The sequence below is a fragment of the Pelodiscus sinensis genome, chromosome 28 (genome assembly GCF_052426305.1).
Source record: "Pelodiscus sinensis isolate ZL-2025 chromosome 28, ASM5242630v1, whole genome shotgun sequence".
Taxonomy (NCBI): Eukaryota; Metazoa; Chordata; order Testudines; family Trionychidae; genus Pelodiscus; species Pelodiscus sinensis.
Genome location: NC_143079.1, coordinates 10363429 through 10388740, shown reverse-complemented (window position 1 = coordinate 10388740; position 25312 = coordinate 10363429).

Sequence of the window (25312 nt, the reverse complement as noted above, 5' to 3'; positions counted from 1 at the left end):
TTGAGCCTAGCACAATGGAGCCAGTACGGAGACTGGAACCCCTGCATGCCACTGCAAGGCAAATAATATTTAGCACTCACTGTGTTTTTTCATCTTTAGATGTCCAGGGGCTTCAGAAAGGAGGTCAGCATCATCTTCCCCATTTCATAGATGAGTAAACTGAGGTAGGAAGACAACGCTACTTGGATTTTTCAAACACAATCTTTTACGACCAGACAAATATTTATTTACGTGGGAGCACCTTCGGGGCTGCGAATGGTTTTCTTCGTAGTTTATTCAATACCTAGCACAATGGGTGTTTGTTCTTAGTTAGAGTCTCTCACTACTAACAAATACAGTAAAACTCCGATAGTACGGCATCCAACTGTTCAGCTCTCCTGATACTCCGGCATCAAAATGCCAAGCGCTCCTGATCAGCTGATTAAAAAGCCTGCCGCTTAGCACACCTGCTGGCTGTAACCAGAGGGAGCATAAGGTTGGGGGAGAGGGGGAGGGAGTGGGATCGTGTTACAGTATGGAGAAGAGCGTTTTGCTTCAGTGAAGGGGAAAGGGGAGGTGAGGGGGAGGAGGATCAGGTTACAGCATGGAGGAGCTGCAAGGGGAAAGGGGAGAGGAGAAGGAGGGAAATTGTGCAGCTGTACCGGACCTCCCGATTCTCCGGCAAATCTGATAATCCGGCACCACATAGGTCTAAAAGGTGCTGGATTATCGGAAGTCTACTGTACTAAACAAATAGCAGCCTCCTGACAGACCTAAGCAAATGTCCAATGGGACAGATCTGATTGGTCTGCCTGAGAGCAAATGAGCAATGGTAGGTCCGTCACTTTGAGCTGCATGTGCACTACAGGGGTCAGAAACAGGAAGTTATCACACAGCGGAATTCTTCATGGTTGTGTAGCCCCAGAAGGGAAGTTAATGATGCAGCTACTGTTCCTGAGTCCTGCTACTAAGGAGTAACTTCTGCTAATGTCTTCAGCTGGGGAAGAGCTTCTGCCTGCTGTCGACCACTCTCCTCTCGTCCCGCCGAAAACAAGAGATTGGGGGCTGTGACAGGGCGCCTGCCCTGCACTGGGCCTTTAAGCCCAAGGCTCAGGCCCCGAGCCTGAGGGAAGCTGGAAGACCAGCTGAGATGGTGAGGCTAATGAGACCAGCTGCCGGCTATAAAAGGAGAGGCACAGTTGCTGGAGAGGAGGCAGGGCTGACTGCAGAGGCAGCAAGAGCTCCTGGGAGGGCTACAGCTGCAGGAGAGGGACTGGAGAGAGAAGCTCTCCCTCAGCAGTTGCCGGGGACTCCAGGAGAGGCCGGGAGGAAAGCAGAGGCGAGTTGGTGCCACCTGGAGACTACCTGCCGAGGGGACGCCGCCCTGGAGATCGCAGCCAGCTGGGCAAGGCCAGGTAGGAAGTGGCCCAGGGCAGGAGCGGGAGGCGCCCCTCTTAGCCCGAGAGACTTGGTGGGTTTTGGCTAGCTAGCCCCACCGAGGGAGTGACCCTATACCCGGTCGCTCACAGGGCCCTGGGCCGGGACCCGGTGGAGTAGGGTGGGCCCGGGTCCCCCTACCGTGGGGGTGCCCAGCTACGACGAGAATCTGTTTGGAGACTCGGCCTGTTTAAAGGGCCAGTATAAACTGCGGTGAAGCCGATGATGAGCAACCCATACAGACTGTAACTTGCCCTGAGATGGGCCATGTGAAGACAGTCAGGGGGCACTGAGGCTACTGGGGGGCGTGCGCCCCATGACAGGGGCCTTTAAGAAATTGTTTGCAATTTGACTTGAAGTGTTGAAGGAAGAAGAAGTTCTATAGAGGGAGGTTTCACTTTACTGTTATCTTCTTGGGGAAGGATCCTAGAAGAATGCTGACTGTGGGGATCCCGCCAAAGTCAGTCATTTCAATGGGAAGTCAATGCATGGAGCTTTAGCTTAATATAGGAGCCTCTACCCTTTGAGCTAAATGCCAGCTACCTTTCAGCTCATCCTGTAAAGGTCTCTTGTTCTTATCTGTTGCTGTGGTCTAGGTGCCACTGCATGGGACAGTGAACCACACTAGGGCTATGTCTACCCTGGCGGGTTGTTGCGCCAGAAGTATGCAAATGAGGCTAAGCATGGAATATCGCCGAGCCTCATTTGCATACCTAATGAGCTGCCATTTTTGCAGAAGAGGCTCTTGCGCTAGAAGGAGCTGTCTACACTGCCCCTTCTTGTGCAAGAAAACCCCTCTTGCGCAATGCCATTATGCTGATTATTTTCAGGACTAACGGCATTGCGCAAGAGGGTTTTTCTTGCACAAGAAGGGGCAGTGTAGACAGCTCCTTCTAGCGCAAGAGCCTCTTCCGCAAAAATGGCAGCTCATTAGGTATGCAAATGAGGCTCGGCGATATTCCACGCTTAATCTCATTTGCATACTTCTGGCGCAACAACCCGCCAGTGTAGACATAGCCTTGGTGTGCGGGTTACACTGGGAATAGGGGATGGAGGATGGAACATGTGATAATTCCCTGTTCTGTTCATTCCCTGTGGAACACCTGGGATTGGCCACTGTCAGAAGACAGACTAGTTGGGCTAGATGGAGTTTGATCTGACCTAGGGCCACGATAAGGTGGGTGCATAATTGGCTGGATAACCGTAGTCAGAGAGTTGTTGTTAACGGTTCTAAATCCTGCTGGAAAGGGATAACAAGTGGAGTTCCGCAAGGGTCTGTTTTGGGACCCGTACTGTTCAATATCTTCATCAATGATGTAGATATTGGGATAGAGAGTACGCTTATTAAGTTTGCAGATGATACCAAACTGGGTGGGGTTGCGACTTCTTTGGAGGATAGGGACATAATTCAAAATGACCTTAGCAAGTTAGAGAAATGGTCAGAGGTAAACAGGATGAGGTTTAATAAAGAGAAATGCAAAGTGCTTCACTTAAGAAGGAACAATCAGTTCCATACATACACGATGGGAAGCGACTGTCTAGGAAGGAGCATGGCGGAAAGGGATCTAGGGGTCATAGTGGACCACAAGTTGAATATGAGTCAACAGTGTGATGCTGTTGCAAAAAAAGCAAATATGATTCTAGGCTGTATCAACAGGTGTGTTGTAAGCAAAACTCGTGAAGTCATTCTGCCGCTCTACTCTGCACTAGTTAGGCCTCAGCTGGAGTACTGTGTCCAGTTCTGGGTGCCACATTTCAAGAAAGATGTGGAGAAATTGGAAAGGGTACAGAGAAGAGTGACAAGAATGATTAAAGGTTTAGAGAACATGACCTATGAAGCCAGGCTTCATGAACTGGGCTTGTTTAGTTTGGAAAAAAGAAGATTAAGGGGGGACATGATAGCGGTTTTCAAATATCTAAAAGGGTGTCACAAGGAGGAAGGCGAAAATTTGTTCCTCTTGGTTTCTGAGGACAGGACAAGGAGTAATGGGCTTAAAGTGCAGCAGGGGAGGTTTAGATTGGACATTAGGAAAAAATTCCTAACGGTCAGGGTGGTCAAATATTGGAATAAATTGCCAAGGGAGGTGGTGGAATCTCCCTCTCTGGAGATATTTAAGAACAGGTTAGATAGACATCTGTCAGGGATGGTGTAGACAGAGCTTGATCCTGCCTTGAGGGCGGGGGGCTGGACTCGATGACCTCTCGAGGTCCCTTCCAGTCCTATGATTCTATGATAGTATGGCTGTTCATATTTTTTCATGGGGATAATATTCTGCTCACCGTCATCTAGTCTCAGGCGAATCCTCTGTCTCTCCCTATCCCCCCACTCCCTCCATCACATTCAGGAATCTCCAAAAGGTTCTGCAGGAAACCATGCCTGTCATTTGTAATGCAGTAGGTCAAAGGCAGGTGGCCAAGAACTGATGAGAACTTGCAATAATTTGGGTCTGTGGAGTCTAGGTTTTGTAGTAGATCTACAGATTCCCCAGATCAACAATAGACAGTACATTAAAGCTTCAATGCCTAAAGTTCCTCCTCCACACAAGCTGACAATATATTAGTGAAATTATTTCATCCATTTCACTCCAATTGCTAATTCATTCATAGTTCCCCAGCAAAGCAAAAATAAATAAATTAAAACCCCAGGTCTGTGATAAATAATACTGACAACTCTCCTATGCGATTCTGATACCCATTCATTTTATTTGCAACTTTTCAGATAAACGTGTCTTTTTCAACTCTGGTATGTGAGAAAAGGGATGAGCATCTTTAGTCCAAATTGATTCAAGAATAACATTGTACTAAATCATTCCAGCAGATCTGCTACTTAACGTAAGTCCTGTGTCCCCCATGACATGGAAAATCAACATTTCTCCCCTTTTCCCCAAAGGGATCATAACATTTAATCCAGTGAGTTGAGCTACCTCTATATTATCTGTCCAGACATATTTATCTGCACTAGAAACGTTTGTCCTGTATAAAAGTGTAGGCTAGTGGTATGACTTTTGGAGCCCTTATGTGTATATAAGTATGTCAGGATAAAAGCACACTATGCCACTTTCCAAAGCTATAAACACATTTACACTGACATTAGTGGATCCATGCTAGGATGGGGGTTCCTGCTTTAACTGTATCGCTACCTCTTCAAGAGTAACAGTGACAACAACAAACATACAGGAGTGGAAAGGAAGAAATGACAGACAAAGGTGGAGTGCACAGAAGAAGTCTCGGAGATTGTCAGGGGGGAATATTATGATTTTGTACAGCAGAGGCTGGTTTTCTAAGGTGCCCTGGTGAATAGCTCTTTATTCCACTTGAAGTAGCAGTTCCAGTTAATAGAGGCGCTCCATTTCCATAGCAATGCTGATGCTCAGGGAAATATGGTGAATCCCTCATATGCCTGTGAAGCTGAGTGAGGGCAGTGCAGGGCAAATTCACTGCTGGTGTGAATGGGCCCAATTCATTAGAGGGCTTCCCACCAGGCTAGTGCTGGATGCAACCAATTAACCATGGAACAAGGTTTGAACTTGCCAAGTGATCAGTTATAGCCCATTGCTCTGCTTTTACAGTTTAAATGTATCACTTACTTAAAACAATAAGGACAGAGATTAAAGTATGAGACTCTGATCTAGGAAAGAACATTCAAGCAGAAGCTTAACTTCCATCTGATACTCCAAGCTCATGACTAACATCTACTCTGCATGCCACACTGCCGCAGACAACACACGCTGCATAAATAACACACGTCTGGAGAAATTGGATGAGACCCCTGATTCCTCATTTCTAAAACAAGTCATTAAGCACGTAAATGAAAAAAATGTCCTTCTTATTTAGTATTATTCCCTTAATTTCCATAGGGACCAACCACTAGAGAGTGATGGTGCATAGACCAGTACATAAAGCCAACGCATTAGTGTATGGCTGTGTCTACATTGGCCCCTATTCCCTAATAGGGATGCAAATGTAGCACTTTGGAATAGGCAAATCTGCGGGGGATTTAAATATCCCCCGCGGCATTTGCATTAACATGGCTGCGGCTTTTTTCCGGCTTGTAGATAAGCCGGAGAAAAGCACCAGTCTGGACGCGATCGTCCAGAAAATAAGCTCTTTTCCGGAGGATCTCTTATTCCTACATGCGGCAGCCATGTTAATGCAAATGCCGCGGAGGATATTTAAATCCCCCACGGATTTGCCTGTTCCAAAGTGCTACATTTGCATCCCTATTACGGAATAGGGGCCAATGTAGACACAGCCTATGTGTATAGAGTGGAATAGGAATCAAATGAGATGTGTGGTACGTTGTCCTTGGGCTGGCCCTCTGCAGAAGGCTGGATTTCACCTGATAAGTCTTCCTGATCCTGGAGGCCAGTCGATACTGGCTCTGGCATGAAGAAGAGATGCTTAGAGTTTGTTCTTACTTGGTCCACTGGCCTTGGGCCCCCATCAGCGTAATGTTGCTCTGCCATGACCCATCTCCAGCTTGAATACTTCTCTTGGGCTTTGTCTAGACTGCAGACATCTTCCAGAAAAACTTCTTCCAAAAGAGAGCATCCACACACAAAAGTGCATTAAAAAGCGGTCTGCTTTTACGAAAGATAGAGTCCACACTGAATGGATGCTATCTCGCATTTAAGCTGTGATTACTATGGACAGAGTGAACACCTGCGCTTTTTCCTCTTTCCTCTTTTTTCGAAAGAACTCCCTCTTCCCCGTCCACACATGCCTTTTTCCGAAAGAGCTCGTTCGGAAAAAGGCTTCTTCCTCATAGAATGAGGATTACCAATTTCAGAAAACCTCCTCTGTTCTTTCGATTTTCTTTCGGAAGAACACAGTTGCAGTGTGGACGCAATTGAATTTTTTTCAGAAAAATGGCTGTTTTTCTGACACAACTCTGTAGTGCGGATATACCCTTTATCAGTGAGTATGGGAGGGGCGGCAGCTTGTATTGGAAACAGCTCTTCCACCTACTGCCCCATGCCCCTGCCAACAGGGGAATTTTCTGGTCATTTGAACCCAAAGTCTGTCCCCTTTGTGCTGATTTGGTGGGGGAAGGAAGTTGAGCTGAAGTGAGAATGTCATAGAATCATAGAACCATAGATCTGGAAGAGACCTCAGAAGGTCATCAAGTCCAGCCCCCTGCTCTAGGCAGGACCAATCCCAACTAAATCAACCCGGCCAGGGCTTTGTCGAGCCGAGACTTAAACACCTCTAGGGATGGAGACTCCACTACTTCCCTAGGTAACATATTCCAGTGCTTCACCACTCTCCTAGTGAAATAGTTTTTCCTAATATCCAACCTGGACCTCTCCTACCACAACTTGAGACCATTGATCCTTGTTCTGCTATCCGTCACTACTGAGAACAGACTTTCTCCATCCTCTTTGGAACCTCCCTCCCTTCAGGCTGCTGTCAAATCCTCCCTCACTCTTCGCTTCTGCAGACTAAACAGACCCAAGTCCCTCAGCCTCTCCTCATAAGTCATATGCTCCAGCCCCATAATTATTTTGGTTGTCCTCCGCTGGACCCATTTCTAATGCGTCCACATCCTTCTATACCCTTCCATGACAGCACACCAGTCATGCGAGTCATCCCACCAAGTCTCTGTTATCCCAAGTAAATGTCAATTTACTATAAATCTGTATAAGGTGCATCTCTGAACTACATGCACCTGACTATACTGAGATAAACTCATTACAAGAAATGTAATTAAAATAGCATAGCCACACAGAAATCATTCATCCAGACTAAAGCCAAAAACTTTGTGTTCATGCTGAGTGTGTGTGCGCGCGCGCATGCGTGCATGTATGCTCACTCGGGATTTAACCAGCAATACATTAGCAAGTGTTTCATTATCTACCTGATAAATGCAATCACAAGAATATTGCTTTTTATTTCTGTAATTACAAAAGTAAAGTGAATTTAAAAGGTTTAACCTTCATTATTTTCTCAATACCATATTGATATTTATTTGAGATCGGAGGGGAGGTGTTAGGCCTGTGAAAATATTTTTCTCATTACTTATTGGCATTGAACTCTATTCAATTAGCTCTTCTAAAAGCTTTTATTTTTTTACTTACAACCTATTATACATTCATATATTTCTTCTCCCTAATAAACAATTAGGCTGTTCTATGCCGGGATTTCTCCCACACCATTAGGTGTAAGCTATACTTACTCATAAATGTATGAAGATTTAATAGATGAGATAACAAAACCCAGTGATTAAAATTTAACAACAAAATTGAAGCAAACAAGTCAGCTGTGGAATACCTACAATGGCAGTATAAGAGACTTTTAGAGACAGTAACAATGGAATAATGAATATCCTGGCAACCAGAAATCCCACAAAGCACTTTAGTGTCTGTGTAAAAAAAAAAAAACCCATTCTGTGCTCTGTGGGTGAAATTCACCCCCATAGAGAGACACAGCACAAGGACAATTTGGCAGCACTTATGTTCTATTTGGTGGGTGCAACAGGGTGCATTTCACTTCTATACCATATTCCATCCAAGGATCTCGAAGCACTTGGCAAGTGTTAATTAGCCCTTGCAAAGTGCTTGAGGTGCAGACCCAAGAGGATGTGGCCCAGGGATGGAGAATAGCAGTGAAACTTCAAGGACTGGCACTCAGCAAACAACTGCTTTTTATAGGGTCCGTGGTCGGGGACCCAGAGGAGTGGTTGAGCCTGGGTTCTCCCCTAACATCCCAGTAGCTACGGGAGGAGGGGGAAGTGGATAGGCAATCCAGAAGAAGGTGCATATGGAACACCATGCACTCCCGGAGCCTGGAGAAGGAGTGGGAGCATGTCGACACATGTCCATGCAGAAGAGAGCTCTCCCCAGAGAGGGTGAACCCTGTACACTGTGCCTGTTTCCATATTGCCACCAGGCCTGGCAAGTATTCTGCTAAGCCAGTCCCCAAGCCATTAGCCACAGCATCATCACTGATAAAGTCTGCTGACAGCACTAAGATGGGCAGTGCGGTAAGAAATTTAAAGGCAAAGTCACTGATAGCAACTGGATCCTTTGTGCTGGGCACAAGCAACCAGGGTGTGTGTGGCTGGAGATAAATGTGTTCAAAGATATAGGCCTTGCTTAGAGGTTGACTCCATCCTGGGAAGCAGTGAGTCTGAGAAACAGTTTGGGGCTGTGGTGGATAAACAGCCACTTCCCACTTGCCAGCCACTGGGGGGGAAACTGGGACTGTCACTGAGTCCTGCCCCAGGAACCCTGTCACTAGGAGACTCCTGCTGCTTCTCCTTAACTTGTCCACCCGTGATGTTTCAATACCCTGCGGCCGCAGCACCTTCTTCACCCTCCAGATGGCATGTCCCAGCAGCCAGCCAGGTCCCTGCTAGCAACTGCCCTCTCCAAGGTGTTACCTTCATGCAGCCCTCCAGGTACACAGTCCTTGAGCTCCCTGCAGCTCTTCTTATAGGGCCCAGATTGGCTGCTCCTCATTGTGCTTCTCCTGCTGGCCAGTTTCCCTGCAGCCTCCCAAGGGCTCTATTAACCCCTTACATAGAGTGGGGGGAAGATGCTCCATCACACCCTTATCATGGAAAAACTGCGGGAAATAGCTGGGTTATATGAAACAAGAAGATGTGGGATATGGTGGCCAGAGGGTACAAGAACTTCTAGTTATGGGACAAAGACCACAGGAAAGTCCTCGGAAATCGTGGTTTGAGATGTTGGAAGATGTGAAGAGAGTTGATGTTGGCTTGACAGACACACTTGACAAGAATGTTTGGGGATGAAGAACAAGAACCCCAATTTATGGGACAGGGCAAAGACAAAGTAGCAGTAGTCAATTCCATTTATTAGAAGCCCTACAGCCTTGATTCCAGCTTGCATCATGTAAACTAGAAGACGTTCTAATTCTGTCAGTAGTTACCCTGGTTGTAAAACTAGAATAGAAATAGAATCAGATTGCAAGAGGCAGGGCTTGTCTGTGTAAGAAAGGTAGTTTGGCTTTACTAAGGGCATATCTCCACATCCAGGAAGATCAACGCTGTGGAAGTTGATCTTTCAGCATTTAATTTAGCGAGTCTAGTACGGACCCCTAAATCAGACGCTGAGCGCACCCCTGTTAACCCTGAAACTGCGAAGAGTAAGGGAAGTCGATGGGAGAGTTACTCCCATTGACCTTCCACTGTGGGACTGCCCCAGAAAATTGATGTAAGGTATGTCGACTCCAGCTACCTAATTATTGTAGCTGGAATTGCGTATCTTAGATCGTTTTTCTTCACTAGTGTAGACCTTGCGTAAGGGTGTACTTTTAAACCTGTTTTTAGTCAAACATGCACAAAAGGCTGTGTAGACATTCTTACTGAACCTTAATGCAGACTCATGTTAGTTGAGTTTAAATGGATTGGGAACAGATTTAAGCTAAACCAAATAACCCATAGCCACACAGAGAACTTACACGAGTTTAACTAAACTGGTTTTCAAGTCTGTGTGTAGACAGGGCCTTAGGGGGCAGGTGTAAGCTAAAACAAAAAAGGCCTGGTCAATGTAACTGTGACACTCCAGGGGTGTGAGTAGGCCATCCTTATCCTGAGTGTACATGTGGCTAGGAAGAATGATTCCCTTGCGTTAGCTACTGGCACCCGGACAGGCAGTGTTCCTGTCTACACTATGGGTGCATCTATAAGATGGAGTCTAGCTTTGTTCCCTGTAGTGTAGACATGGACTCTGCCACTCTTAAACTGAAAGAGGAGTGTCTATATTGAGTCTTAACTAATACTTAACTATAGTGTCTTAACTAAACTCATTTTACTAAATATGTGCAAATCAGTATCATAGACAAGCCCTTAGTGACATTTGTGAATCTGTCCCATTACCAGTGGTAACCACACCATACAGCTGGTAAATCTAGACTGTAAGCTCATTGGGGTAGGGAAAGGCTTTTTGTTTGGGATGTGTATAGAGCTTAGCATAATGGGATCCAGGTCTATGACTCAGACCGTTGGGCAGCAGTGCAATATAAATGATAAATTATAATAATAAATATATCCTCATGTGAGGTAATTTACTTAAAACGTCTCAAGGAAATGTTATCTCCCCCATCAGGGCACACACAAAAAATGTTCTTGATTTTCGTTTGTTGCTCCAAAATGGTGTAGCCCATCTCACTTTTGGAGACTGCTTTTTGAATGTTTATCATTTTATATGTATGGACATTTGCACTCACATTATATTTGTCTACATCTAGCTTCCTGAGACGTTGGCCATCTTTTCCGGAGTTTGTCCAGCAGATAGCACAATCAGCGCCTTGTCTGAGTGGGGCTGCTAAGTGCTACCATAATGCATCTAATGGATAACGCACAGACTTAGAAACTAGCAGTTCTGGCCAGTGACTGGTGCTTCTAGGCACACAACTGCAGCACAATAATGAAGACTAACAGTAAAATAAATAAAATTGCTCTGCAAAACTTAGAGTGAAGTTCACTCCTATACAGAGGCCCCCATGGCTATAGAGAGCTCAACTCTTTCATTGGCCATTGGAATGGGAATGGGAGTGAATTTCCGGCTGTATCGTAAAAGCAAAGAAGCGTTAATATGAAAATATGTTTCATTTTGGTAATTCACCTGTAAATGAAAGATTCATAGTCACATTTGGCCTTCCAACTCCATTGTAAAACCAGAGTGATTATTTTGGTTTCTGATCTAAACCAGTATAACTGAGGATAGAAATGTAGGGACTGGTGGATATAGGGGCAGGTGACCCAAGCAATCACCTGAGGCGCTGTGTTTGTGGTGCTATAAGGTATTCAGAAGTTTAACAAGAGAAGGAGGGGGGAGCTGGGGTGCCATTTGATCTAGGGACAGCACAGGTAGAATGTGATCTAAAGCAATAGATATGCAAAAGGGCAAGATTCTGGAGGAAGGGACAAAATCCACCCCCATGCGGCAATCTTGAGAAGTGCTGCACTTATGAACGGGGTTAGTGGCTGCTGTTCAGCTGTGCTTTCCCCGAGTGTCTTTGGGGGACACAATGACTCATTCCCTACCTGAGCGCCACTGTTCATATGTGCCTGCTCCAATTAGAATGGGACTCAGGTGCCCAGCTCAACAGACGGAGGGGAGAGGGAGACTTTCTGTGAAGCTGACCTTCCATCCAGGGCTACCATGGGTCATGCAGCATTGCCAGGATTCGAGCAGGATGGCTGAGAGGCAGTGACAAGTGATTGTAACACAACCCCTTAATGAACTGCACTTGTATATCACTGAATTGGCTACCTGTCCAGCTGGAATTGTCCCTGGACCCTAGTTATTCTGATTAAATAGCTATCTGCCTAGATAACAGCAAGGAAATGGATCACCCAGCTTGTCACCCCCAGGTCATTGGTTTGAATCCAGCCTGCTCTGAACCCAGCCAGGGCTGTCTAGTGGCTCTTCAATGCTCAATCTAACAGTTAGTTGGTGGGCTCAGTCCAGGTCTTAGCAAACAGATGCACACACCACAAATTCACTGTCACGACTGGCACAACTAGCCAGCCTCGTTGACCAGCCTAGCAGAATTGCCAAAGGTATGAGCTGTGCTATGGATTCTGAATTGTCTTCCCATTTGTACCCACTTCATACTCAGAGTAAAGCACCCTGGCAGGACAGCATGGGGGAAGTGTGCATTGCAGCTTGCAGTGCCATACTTAGCATCTGGATAAAAGAGGCCATTCTCCAGACTGATGATTCTGGCACCTTAGTTAACCCTAAACATTGGAGGGGAAAAAATGCACAGTCCTGCACTGTGTGCTGATCGGCATGAGGAGAGCTGGAGGCAGGTTTTCCGAGGTGCTCAGCTCGCATTGAGGCACCAAAATCAGAGACAAATTTATTTGACTAAAAACATTTCTAAGGCTTTTAAAACTGTAAGTTTTCCATGGGAAATTTTGAAAGAAAAATAGATATTTTCTGACTCTTTCAGGAACAACAATCAGCATTTTTTGACCAGCTCTAGTGCTGAATACTTGATAATGGGCCTTTTAAAACCTGACCCTTAAAAATAAATAATTTGAGAATCAAGCCCCAGTTCTTCTTTCTAGCCTGCTCTTTCTCTGATCTGTCTTGGCACTCAAGTTGTGGCCCAGGAATTGAGATGCTGCAGAAAAGGGCTCAGTTGAGCACATGATCTACTCTTCACAGGCTTTGATGGAGTTAAGCATATTGGGGTGCATCTACACAGCCGGGCTTAACTCGAAATAAGCTATGCAAATTGAGAGACGTTGATTGTGTAGCTTATTTCAAAATAGCTTATTTTGAAATTGGGAGTGTCTACTCAGCACTTATTTTGAAACACCTCTCTTCCTCCAACTTCCCTTACCTCTCGTACAATGAGGGTTACAGGAGTCAGAGTAAGGAGTCCTCCAGCTTGACAGTATTTTGACATAATCCGTGGGATTCTATAGCAGTTTATTATCTTCATATTGAATTACAATAATATTTAGCTTTTATATAGTGTTTTCATGAGCAGATCTCAAAATGCTTCATAATCTTTTATGTATTTAGCCTACTTTCACGAGGAACTGCCATTTTACAGATTGAGAACTGAGGCACAGAAAGGTTAAGTGACTTGCCCAAGGTTACACAGGAAGTTTATGGAAGGACAAGGAATAGAAGTAGGTCTCCAAAGTCCTGGGTTTGTGCCATAACCACACAATCAAAATCTCATTGACTTGTCAAGGGATGGAGGCAGGGCTCTTCCCCCTCACTGCCCAGGATGAAGTCTCCTGTGCAGGGATCTAGAACGAGGCTTTTTCACTACTTAAGCCCTGTTTTTTAGGGCTTAAGTGCCTCATTGGCCAGCTCCTGGCCCCCAGCACTTGGGTTAATTCTCACCCACTCCTACAAAATAACCCTTTTATGGACATCATATCACAGGGGTGTATTTGCCAAGGCTGTGTTCAGTGAGATGCTGTTGTTGTAATTATATGCCACCATACCCATTGCCTAAAATAAAGTAAAGATGGTTAATATCCTAGGAGAAATCAGCCAGGAAAGGAGTGTGAAACGGCTTCCTCTGTGGCTTGTAAAATGGGCTGTTACAACATTATAAAAGTGTTTAGTAAATTTTTGTCTTGATTTAAAAATTGACATGGCTGGCATTCCCCAAATGCCAGCACTCCCATTTTCCACTTGGAAACGTAAATGACCATACATTAACGCAATAACCTAATGTTGCCAGGCTGAAACATTTCCTTCTTTAATAACATTAGGGCTAAAGACAAGTGACTTCTTAGCCTGTTGAATTGTTCCAAGGATGAAACAAATTGTAGGTCTTTAAATTTATTAACAGTTGCCAGGTTTGAATTATTTTTATAGAGCTTGAGGCCCAATTAACTAACTCAAGGATGATCTTCAATATAAATGATAACCTCTAACACAATTACTGTGCATGGGAAGAATGGAAAGTGGGTAAATGGCATATTATGTCTCAGCGTAATTTTTGAATTTAAAGGGTGAAATTTAATTTAAAAGAGGGAGGAGGGGTGTTTCATTAGCAAAAATTGTTTTTTCTTAATACTTTTTCAAATGGAATGTGGGTTTTCCCTTCTCTTTCAACAAAATAAATTAGACTGATAAAAACAGGCAGCTTCCGGAATAGTTGGTAACCAAACTAAGATTTATCATCTTTTGGTCATTAAGGGGTCAGATCCTCAGCTGGTATAAATTGGGACAGCTCCTTTGAAACAAAATGGCACATCAGTAATTTACACCATCTGAGCGTCCGGCCTTAAAACCACAGTGCTTTTATCATTCAGATTCATCTGCCGTCATTAGCTCAGTGTTGCATCTAGAACTGCTTCCCATTCGTTTGAAGAGGTGGGTTGTGCTCACGAAAGCTCATGATGCCATGTTTTGTTAGTCTCTAAGGGTATGTCTACACTACCCCGCTAGTTCGAACTAGCGGGGTAATGTAGGCATACCGCACTTGCAAATGAAGCCCGGGATTTGAATTTCCCGGGCTTCATTTGCATAAGTGGGGAGCCGCCATTTTTAAAACCCCGCTGGTTCGAACCCGGTGCAGCGCGGCTACACGGGACTCGAACTAGGTAGTTCGGACTAGGATTCCTATTCCGAACTACCGGTACACCTCGTGGAACCGAGGGGTTTTAAAAATGGCGGCTCCCCGCTTATGCAAATGAAGCCCGGGAAATTCAAATCCCGGGCTTCATTTGCAAGTGCGGTATGCCTACATTACCCTCCTAGTTCGAACTAGGAGGGTAGTGTAGACATACCCTAAGGTGCTGCAGGATTGTTTGTTGTTTTTTAAGTTTTTCCAGTTAGGCTATGTCTACACTACTTTTTTTTTCAGAAGGGCAATGCAAATGAAGCACTGATTAGCATTTTTGCGGGCTTCATTTGCATAATCTCTTCCAATCTGTTTTTTGCACAAGATGTTTTTTTGAAAAAACAGGCAGCATGGAGGCATAAGGATCTTGCATAAAAAGGGTGTTTTGCGCAAAAAAGGAAATGTCCACACTGCATGTTATTGCGCAAGAACAGATCGGAAGAGACTATGCAAATGAAGTACACAAAAATGCTAATCAGCGCTTCATTTGCATTGCCCTTCTGCAAAAAAAAAAAAAACAAAAAAAACCGTAGTGTAGACATAGCCTTACAGACTAACTCAGCTACCCCTCTGATGCTTCCCATTAGTTCACACCTGACAGAAATTTACCCTATCAAATATTTGGCTGATTTCCAAAGCACCATCTGTGCTATCTGTAGAGGATGGGGTTTTTTCCAATGCCCAACTACAGAGACTGGGCTCTTAGCTCAAGCTGGAGCAAATGGGGCTTTCAGGTCTGGAGATCCCTCAATGTATTCCCCGATATGCAATCATTCCACGTGCAGTGGGCTAACTTTATTTCCCTCTGACCTACAGCAGAGAACTTGGACGGGAGAAGGAAAAGGTTTCTCCTTGGAACTGATGCCAAGAAAATAGAAATGAGGTGACTCCTAATCTGCAGTGCTGTGAGTGAATGGAGAACCAAGGCCCTCCCCTCTCCTACCCTCTCTTCTCCCCTCTCCCGCATCCTTTCCCCAGTCTCACCAGAGTTCATTCCCCACTCCCCCAGTTTTGTTAAATAAAGAGAGTTTGTGTTCATGAAAATATGTGTATTTTATTTTACATCAGGAAGGGGGGCTAGGGAGGGGTAAGTGGAAGGACGTGAGGGAGGAATGAGGCACAAGACCCCAATGGGGCAGACCAGGGAGGCTCTTAGTGCTCCTCAGGGTGGAAGCTCTCCCGCAGGGCCTCCTGGATACTGACAGCCCCCCGATGGACGTCCCGGATGGCAGCCTGCAGAAAGTGCAGCCAAGCTCTCAGCAACATGTCCAAGAAAAGCACCAAAGTGCCATGGGGCAGCTCTGGCTGCATGCTGCAGAGTGAGGACAACCAGAGCACGCAGAGACAAAATGCTTTGCTGTCCCTCATTGAGGTAGGCAAGCAAGCTGGGAAATCTGAGAACCGGCTGTCCGGGTGGGGTCCCTTTAAGCACAGGCCTCACACAAAGTAACTCCTGACCTGATGCCCTGCCGGACCTGGTTCCGGCCGGCCTTAAATGTGATTCAGAATCCACTCAGTGTGGATGTGCTATTTCAAAATAGCAAAAAGCTGTTTCAAAATGCATTTTGTGTGTAGACGTGTTATTTAGAATTAAACTATTTTGAAATAATTATTTCAAAAAAATTATTTCAATTAGCCAGTCATAAGACGGGATTTTCAGGTATTCTATCCTGAGCTCTCTCGCTCCGTGTCTCTCTCTCTCTCCTCCTACTGCCCCCCTCCACTCTCAGCTCTCCTCCGCCTCCTGCCTCTTTCTCCCCTCCGTCTCTCCCTGCCCCCCTTCTCCTTCCCCTTGTCTTTCCCGCTCGCTGTGGCACTCGGCTGAGTGCTGCCTGCTCAGCCGGGCTGCCGCGAGGGAGGGGGGCAGGGCAGTGACATACACAGCCAGGGTGCGGGGCCGTGTATGTCACCGCCCCGCGCCCCTTCCCCTTCCCCTCCCATCACGAGAGAGACCAAACGGCTCCTTGCGCTGCTGGCTCCCCCGGCGGCCTGACTGAGGGGCTCAGCACTCAGTTGAGTGCCACAGCGGGAGGGGAGAGAGGGTCGGTGACGTACACAGCCCCCCCCCCCCCAGCCGTGTACGTCACCACCCCACCCCTTCTCCCCTTCGGTGGCCTGGCCGAGCACGCAACACTTAGCCCAGCTGCCACAAAGGGAGGGAAAGGGGGCGGGGCAATGACGTACACGGCCACGCCCCCTGGGTGTGTACGTCACCGCCCCCGTTTACCTCCCCCGCCAGGGCCCAGCGGAGAGGCGCAGCACTCAGCGCCACGGTGTGAGGGGAAGGGGGGGCTGTGAGGTACACAGCCGGGGGCATGGCCGTGTACGTCATTGCCCCTTTCCTCTCCCCCGCCGGGGCCCGGCTGAGTGGCACAGAGCGCCACGGCAGAAGGGAAAGGGGGACGTAGCGCTGACGTATATTGCCAGGGGGCGTGGCCGTGTACGTCAGCGTTACAGACGCACAGACACTGGGCTACTGTATATATGACTAGCCAATTAGCCCGTCATAAGATGGGATTTTCAGGTCTCTCCTCCACGTCTGTCTTCTCTCCTGAGCCTCCAGTCTCTTATTCCGTCTCTCTCTCTCTTCTCCGCCTACTGCCTCCCCCCCCTCACCCTTCCTACGCCTCCTGCCTCTCTCTTTCTCTTCTCCTCCCCCTCCTGCCTCTCACTCTGGGGACCACACAGCCGTTTGGGCTCCACACTCCCCGTGCTGCATGAGAAGCACGGAGCCCAAATTGTCGCTTGCGCCACTTGCTCCCACACGGCGGCCCGGTAGAGCGGCGCAGAAGTCAGCCAAGCGCCATGGTGGGATGCGAAGGGAGGAGGGGTGGTGACGTTCACAGCCAGGGGGTGGGGCCTGGAGCCACTGTCACGCCGCACGTCACCGTCCCGCTTCCCTTCACCTCCCGCCATGGCTCTCAGCTGACTTCTGCGCCACTCAGCCGGGCCAACACGGGGGAGCCCAAATGGCCGCTTGCTCCCCCGCGGCGGGGGATGTACATCACCGCTCCGCCTCCCTTCCCCTCCCACTGTGGCGCTCGGCTGACGTCTGTGTCGCTCAGCCGGGCCGCAGTGGGGAAGTAAACAGTGCAAGTGGCCATTTGGGCACCGCGCTTCCCATGCAGCACGGGCCGCCCAGAGGGAACAGCCAGTATTTCAGCAACAGTGCTGCCCAGAGGGAACAGCCAGCATTTCAGCAACAGCGCCGCCCAGAGGGAACAGCCAGCATTTCAGCATTACAGACTCTCAAATTCTGGGCTACTATATATGGGTATGTCTACACTACCCCCCTAGTTCCACAAGGCGTACAGATAGTTCGGATTAGAAGCCTAATCCGAACTATCTAGTCCGTGCCGCGTGTAGCCGCGCGGCATGGGGTTCGCACTAGCCGGCTTTTAAAAATGGCGGCGCCGGCTTTATGCTAATGAAGCCCGGGAAATTCAAATCCCGGGCTTCATTAGCAAGTTCGGTATGCATACATTACCCCCCTAGTTCGAACTAGGGGGGTAGTGTAGACATACCCTAAATGATTAGATGCCGTATTTCGAAATAACGCTGTAGTGTAGACATACCTTTATGTATTTTAATTGCATTATAGTGATTAATGAAGAAAATATATACAATTGGGAAAATGGTTCAGTTTCACAACTTGAGTTCTAGCCAGGTCTTTACATGATACCCATCACTGTGATATCTGACACCCAAGATTGCAGCACTTGCTAGTAGAGCTGCTTGTCAAATGTTTGCAAATGGTTTTTGTTTCTTTCTTTTACTGTAAACTTTGGTAAACAAAACCAGGTTTTTCATTTTTGTCAAACATTTTCACAAAATGTTGGAGTTTTGTTGAAAAAGCGAAACCCCAAAACTGAAACTTGTGTTTTGGGTAACAATGTTTTCCTTTTAAAATTGGAAATAAATCAGTTTTTGAAGGCCTGGGGTTGTATATTGCACATACCTGAATATTTTTGTCTGAAGCAATTTCTGTAGGTGAAAAATTTTTATTCTGAGAAAAGTGTCAATGAAAAACTTGTGTTGGGGAAAAAAATGAATCTCTAATGCTGTTTCATAGCTAGATATACCTCTGATGGATATCTTTAGGTATTCCTCTCTAGTTGATGAATATGCATTTTTGCTACGCCACCATCACAGAGATTAAAAAAAAAATTCATTCTGATAAGCTGATTCATGCTGTAGGAATCGAGTTCCCATGGTGGTTGCTTAGCTTTGAATCGGCTGAGTTCTGGTGCACAAACTAAATGTATGAAACTGATGCATGTGATCCAGTATCCAAAGAACTTGAATTTGTATGTGTTAGAGAGAGAAACAGTGAGAAATTGAGGGGTGTATAATGAGATTCCAGAGAGCTCTGGCAAATGCAACTGAAAAAGAGACTTTGTAGCTTGGATATATTTTGAGAATATTCTTTCAACCAATACAGTATTTTTAGAAGCTGTGGGTGTATTCCAAGAGCACTGCATTGACTCATAATCAAATTGATATTACTGGGGAGGGGGTTGAGTTGATTAATTTCATTTCTCCAGATTTACCACCATTAGATAGTTTTCAATCAGAAAGACAGAGGAAAACATTGAGGGTTATATTTTCAAAAGGACCCAGTACAATTGGTCAGTATATTTTAATTAAATGTCTTGTACCTCTAAAATCACTCCAGTTCAACTGATTAAGTGGGTTTTACCTAGGAAAGCTCATGATTCTATATATTTTAGTTAGTCTCTAAGATGCCACAGGACCACTAAAAAAAAAGTTTTATACAACCAAATCAGGTTCAGATTTGATCCATTTTCTGACACACACACACACACACACACACACACACAACAAAACTGTGTGGGGAGAGGATTCAAAATTGTGAGAATGTTTCCTTTTGACTTTTTAAACATGAAAAATCCATTTTTTCTGATTTGAAGCAACTTTTTCTTTCAAAAAATTAAGCTAATTATGTGGGAGACCAAAAGATTGAAATCAAAAGAATCTGACTTACAATGAAAAATCTTTTTTGGGAGGAGGAGGAGGTTTGTGGATGTTTTTTGAGATTACAACTTTTCCTCCTGACTGGGAACTGGTTCATGGTTAAATGCTTGCTTGACTCTTTTGAAAACACAGCTCTGATTAGGGGACATCTGAAAGTTTGAGAACATGGCCCTGAGCACTTTTGAAAATCTGATTACAAAGATTCAATTAATCTCTCTCACTCGCTCTCACTTCCATACGGAATGCCTGTTGCATTCTGTGTACAAACAGGCTTTCAGAAGCTTGACCATATGTTTTTGTGTGTACCAAGGCAATATTTTTCACTGCCCTTGAGATGGAGAGCAATATACTGAAATATTAATAAAAGAAAAATAACTTGTCTAGCTTCTGGGGCACAGATGCCATCAAACAAACACATACCATTATCCAGAGGAGGAAAGAGAAGAGGTCTGAAAAACCTTTTTATAAAAGACGAAAGGACAGTTCCAAAATGAATCTCTTTTTGGTGCTCAGAGAGGGTAGATCCTAACCTACAGAGAAATCCAAGAACTGCTCATCACAGGGTTGTTTATCTCTTTCAAATGTGGCTTACTAGAAAATGTGCCAGCTAAAATGTTTTAACAAACACAGTTTTAATATAATTATGCCTTAGTATGTGCACGAGAAGGCATGTTCAGTTTTGTTAACCAAAAGAGCAGCGGGGGTTCACCATAGCCAGCAAATACATTGTTCAACAAGACCACCTCTTGCTGTCTACACTAAGAACTAATATTTTTAATATTGTTTCATTTGTAATGTATCAGTGAATACATATTTTGTTTTCTCCATTGTAGACAGGCCAATAAAGGTGGTATTCAACAAAAGGCCAATGGGGTGTCAGGGCAACTGTATCATCCAGTGGCTCATAATGGTCTGCACCTGTTGACTTTTATTTCGTGTTTCTAAGACAAGCTATTTTCACATGTCTTTAAAGTCTGATCTAAAGTCCACTGAAATTAATAGGAGTATTTTCACTGACATCCCAGATTTCTTGATCAGGCCATTTGTGCTGAGGACGCAGTGCTTGATGTGAGGATGTTAGAGTGTGTGTGTGTGGATGCGGTAGATGTGGGTCATAATGGAGGCAAGTGAATTCCATCCATCCCCTTAGAAAATAGATGAACTATTCAAACACTACTGTGTGAGCTGAAAGAATAAACCATAGTTTCCCAGGACTTCCTAACCAGAGCTCTGACTCTCAAGCTAGTAAACATGGAAGGTATTAGCCCCTGGAACAGTTTACCTAAGGATATGGTGAATACGCCATCATTTGACATCTTTAAATCAAGACTATGTCTTTCTAAAAGACATCCAATACCTCAAATGGAAGTTATGGGCCCCAGAATAGGGATAACTAGATCAGGTATACCTAGATCAGGGTGATCTTCTAGCGTTTGGTTTAACAGGACTAGTGTAGATCCCTTGAGATGGGGTAGACCAACCCTGCACTGGCCAGGGGAATGGAAAACAGGCTTATTGGGTGGAGAAGGCCCCTCCCCACAGTCCTGCTGGGCATGCTCACAGTGCAGCCCTAGTATAAAGGCAAGAGAAGCTGGTCAGTTGGGGCTGGCCACTGGGGAAGGGAGGAGCTCCTGTCCTAACCCAGGAGCAGCAGCTGGCAGAGCGGAGCCTGAGCCAGAGGGAACCGTGGACCATGAAAGCTGCAGCCAGCGGAGCCACAGCCGGAGGAGGTGTGGCCGGAGGAGCAGCATGAGCCAGAGGGACCAGCAGCCAGAGGAGCAGCCATCTGAAGAGCAGCAGCCGGATGAGTGGCAGCCTGCGGAGCAGCTGCAGCCAGGGGAGCAGCCTGATGCCAAACTGCTCTATGCAGCTGGACAGGAGTAGGAAGCAGTCCAGGGCAGGGAATCAAGAGGTAGCCCAGTGATCTTGGTGGGTTTCGGAAAGATTCTCCATTGAGCTGGTGGGTGGCAGCATGCCTCACCACCAATAGGGCCCCGGGCTGGGGCCCAGTGGAGAGTGGACTGCACAGTGCCGCGGCTTAAGGTAAGCCGAATCCAGCTACGCATTTGCATGGCTGGATGGCGTACTTTAAGCCAACCTGCCTGGTTTGGGACAGACCAGGCCTGAGTGAGGTGCTTTGTCATCTACAACGTTAGAGGTAAGACTAGTTAATTGTCATGGCTCTTTCTGGTCTTAAAAATCAGAATCTATGAAATAAAGCAGACAGTGATCAGGCTCATCTCACTAGCTCAGTTGGTAGTGTATCAGGTTCTTAATCTGAGCAGCTGGGGGTATAGTCCTTGTCTGAGCAGGTGGCATTTTAATAGGTAGAAGTTTTAAAACAAACCAAAGGAAGTATTTATTCACACAATGCACAATTAATCTGTGGAACTCCTTGCCAGAGGATGTTGTAGAGACCAGGACTTTCACAGGGTTCAAAAAAGAACTAGCTAACTTCATGAAGGTTAAGTCCATCAATGTCTATTAGCCAGAATGGGTAGGAATGTGACCTTAGCCTCTGTTTGTCAGAGGCTGGGAATGGGCAATAGGGGTGAGATCACGTGATAATTCCTTGTTTTGTTCATTGCTTCTGGGGCACCTGGCATTGGCCACTGTCAGAAGACAGGCTACTGGAATAGATAGATCTTTGGTCTTACCTAGTATGGCTGTTCTTATGTTCTTATTTTCTCAATGCCTTCACAATTAGTCTATCTATGTTCTTTATGTGCACATAAAGACAGCTATACAGCTGGTTAATCAGTAATTTCTTTGAGATGATTGAAATGTTTTCAATTTTGAATTTTTTCTGACATGAAAATGAATGGGGGAAAACTTCACAAAATTTGTGAAATTTGTTTCCTCCACTTCTCAACCAACAAATTGTTGGGATTTTTGAAAGCATGGAAGGGAGTGAGATTCCCAACTCCTACCTGAAGTCAGTGGAAATGATATGCTCAGATGTGCTTAAATCCTTTTGAAAAATCTCACCTAATAGAGATATCTGAAAATTTTTGAATTTCCAAAAATCAGAACAAAAAGAAAACTAAACAATGTTGATGCAAAGATTTTTTCAACCAGCTCTCTCTCTTTCTCCCTTGTTCTGGTATTTTAAAAAAATCTGAATTCCGTGCATTTTGCCAAATGCAAATTCTGTTGCCAGCATTCAAGATTTAATTTGGAGCCTGGGGTTAAATTCTGCCTCACTGAAGTCAGTGAGAATTTTGCCATTTAAGGTATGTGGACATGATTTCACCAATATAAAGCTCCCACTGCTGGTGTGTAGGCTGCAATCTCAGTTCATTTTTTTTAAAGAATACATTTCTAGCTTTGTGGTTGGGAAGAAAAGCTTGATACATTGAGAAAAGCTTGATACAAGTGCACCTCAAAAGCTGGGAACCAGAAGGCAAATAGAAAGAACCTAACATGTAACCAATCTCATGATTATGCATGTACGTATGTATGTATTGTCCTGACATGTGAATTTTGAACTGTGTAAGTGATCTGTCATTTGCAAAGGAGGCCAAAAAGCAATAGAAGATCCAGACACTTCATGGCATACTTATTTCTTGTTATTTGTAGTGTTGTAGCTGTGTTGGTCTCAGAATATGAGTGTAACAAGGTAGGTAAGAACAATGAGAAGTCCCGTGACACCTTATAGACTAACAGATTTATTGGAGCATAAACTATCGTGGGACAAGAGCCACTTTGTAAGATGCATGTCTAGGTAAGGTCCTTGGAGTTCGAAAGCTTGCCTATCCAGTAAAAGATATTGTCTCACCAACCTTGTCACCCTCATATCTCTGTATATGTTTTGCTCAGAGGAGAGGGAGAGGAGAGGGAATTCTCTTGTTGAGAATTTCAAGGCACAAAAAAGTAAGAATGAGGGACAGCTTCTGGCAGGCAGTTCTGCTTTTGGTCTCATATAAAATCAAGAATTAAGGTCAAATAAAATTATGGGGAAAATTTTGGAGGCTTTTTAGATCCCCTTCTCTTCCCACCCAAAAATAGATTTTTAGACTCAGTTGTTGGCAAACTGTCAGGTTTTTCTTAGAGAATTGTCTGGACCAAACCCCAATGCTCAAGACACTGGCCTTTAGAGTAGAATTTTTTTACTATGCTTGAATATGACTGTTAATTAGAGTTTGCCAGCAGCGTTCCCTCTAAGCTGTGCAGTCGCACAGCTTCACAAGTGATTAATCAGCCCTGCCCAGTCAAAGGCTCAGGGCTCCAGCACAGAGCTGACTGACTGGGCTGGGCTGATTAATCACCTGTGAATCTGTGCTGCACAGCGTAGAGGGAACATTAGTTGCCAGGTGCCTGCTTTCTGACTGGAAAATCTGGTCGAAAAAGGAGCCTTCCTGGGACCTGGCAATTCTGTGGCAGTGGCCAGAGCTGTGAGCCCTTTAAATCGCTGCTGGAGAGTCGTGTGGCGCTGAGGGCTGGCTGGCTCTGGCCCCGCCCCTTCTGTCTGAGGCCTTTTCCCTTTCACCTGAGGCCCCGCCCCTTCCAGGAGCACAAAGCTCTCCGCTGTCAGAGCCCAGTTGGATGTGAGGGGGTCGTGGTGGAGAGGAGGCAATTCCAGTGAGTGACAGAGGAGCAAGTGATGAGTGCTGGGCCTTGAGGGAGTGGGTGCAGGGTCTCATTGTCTGGTTACCAGCAAATTGAAAGGTGGCTGCCCCACTTCTAACAGTCAAGTTAGCTAACACAATGCTCACCATGACTTCATTGTGTGTGTTGACAGGGATAAATTGCAATCAGACCTAAATCTTGCAATCAGACCTAGATCCTGCAGTTGACTCTGTGTATCGTGCAGAGGGACATGGAGGGAGGCGGTCATCCCTTTGACTTCATTTGGAATTGACTGCAGGATGAGAGCCTCAGTTTTCCTTACAAGTAGTCAAACTGGATTAGAGAGCTCAGGGTTTGAATGAGACCTGAGTTTTATTACTCTTAATAGAAGTGAAATTACTAATAGCAGCAGCCAGCATTCCTGGGCTAGATCAGGGTTTCATTGTGTTAGGTGCTGTACAGACACGTAAGCTAGTATGGAAAACTACTCTGAACATGTACTTTGAGATTTGGGATGGAAGGGCTTTCTCATCAAGGTTCTGTAGGCTACTGAACATGTACAACACTTAGGGTGTGTCTAGACTACAGGGTATTTTTGAAAAAAGTGGCCTTTTTTCAATAAAAACTTCCCCTGGGTCTAGATTGCCGCCGCATTCTTTCAAAATTAAATCAACAGAACGCTGCTTTTTTTACGACTGCAGTAAACCTTGTTTTACGAGGAAGAATGCCTTTTTTCGAAAGTGCTCTTTCGAAAAAAGGTGTTCTTGAATGCAAACAGGGCTTTTTTGAAAGAGAGCATCCAGACTGTCTGTGTGCTCTCTTTCAAAAAAGCGGATCGCTTTTTCGAAAGAAGTGGTTGCAGTCTAGATGCTCTCTTTCGAAAGAGGCTTGTAGTCTGGACATAGCCTTAGGGATGTTGAATATTGGTTAATTGAATAGTTGATTAACTGCATGAATTCTTAATAGTTGATTAACCAATTTGACTATTTTATAGTCCGCAGGGGTGGGGCTGGCAGCCAGTGCACTCTGGCCTCATTCCTGAGGAGTCCCCTACTACTCAGTGCTGCTGCCTCTGATACAGATGCAGCAGCGAGGGGCACCAGGCAGGAGTTGGTCCGCAAAGGGACTCAGTTTAAAAAACAGCTCCTGTCAAGGAACCAGCACAGGGTGGTAGCAGCCCCTGTCCAGGGAGGGGGGGCTGAACTCCCGGACCTGGAGCAAACCGGAACTGAGCCAGGCTGCTGGCCAGCCTGCTAAAAAA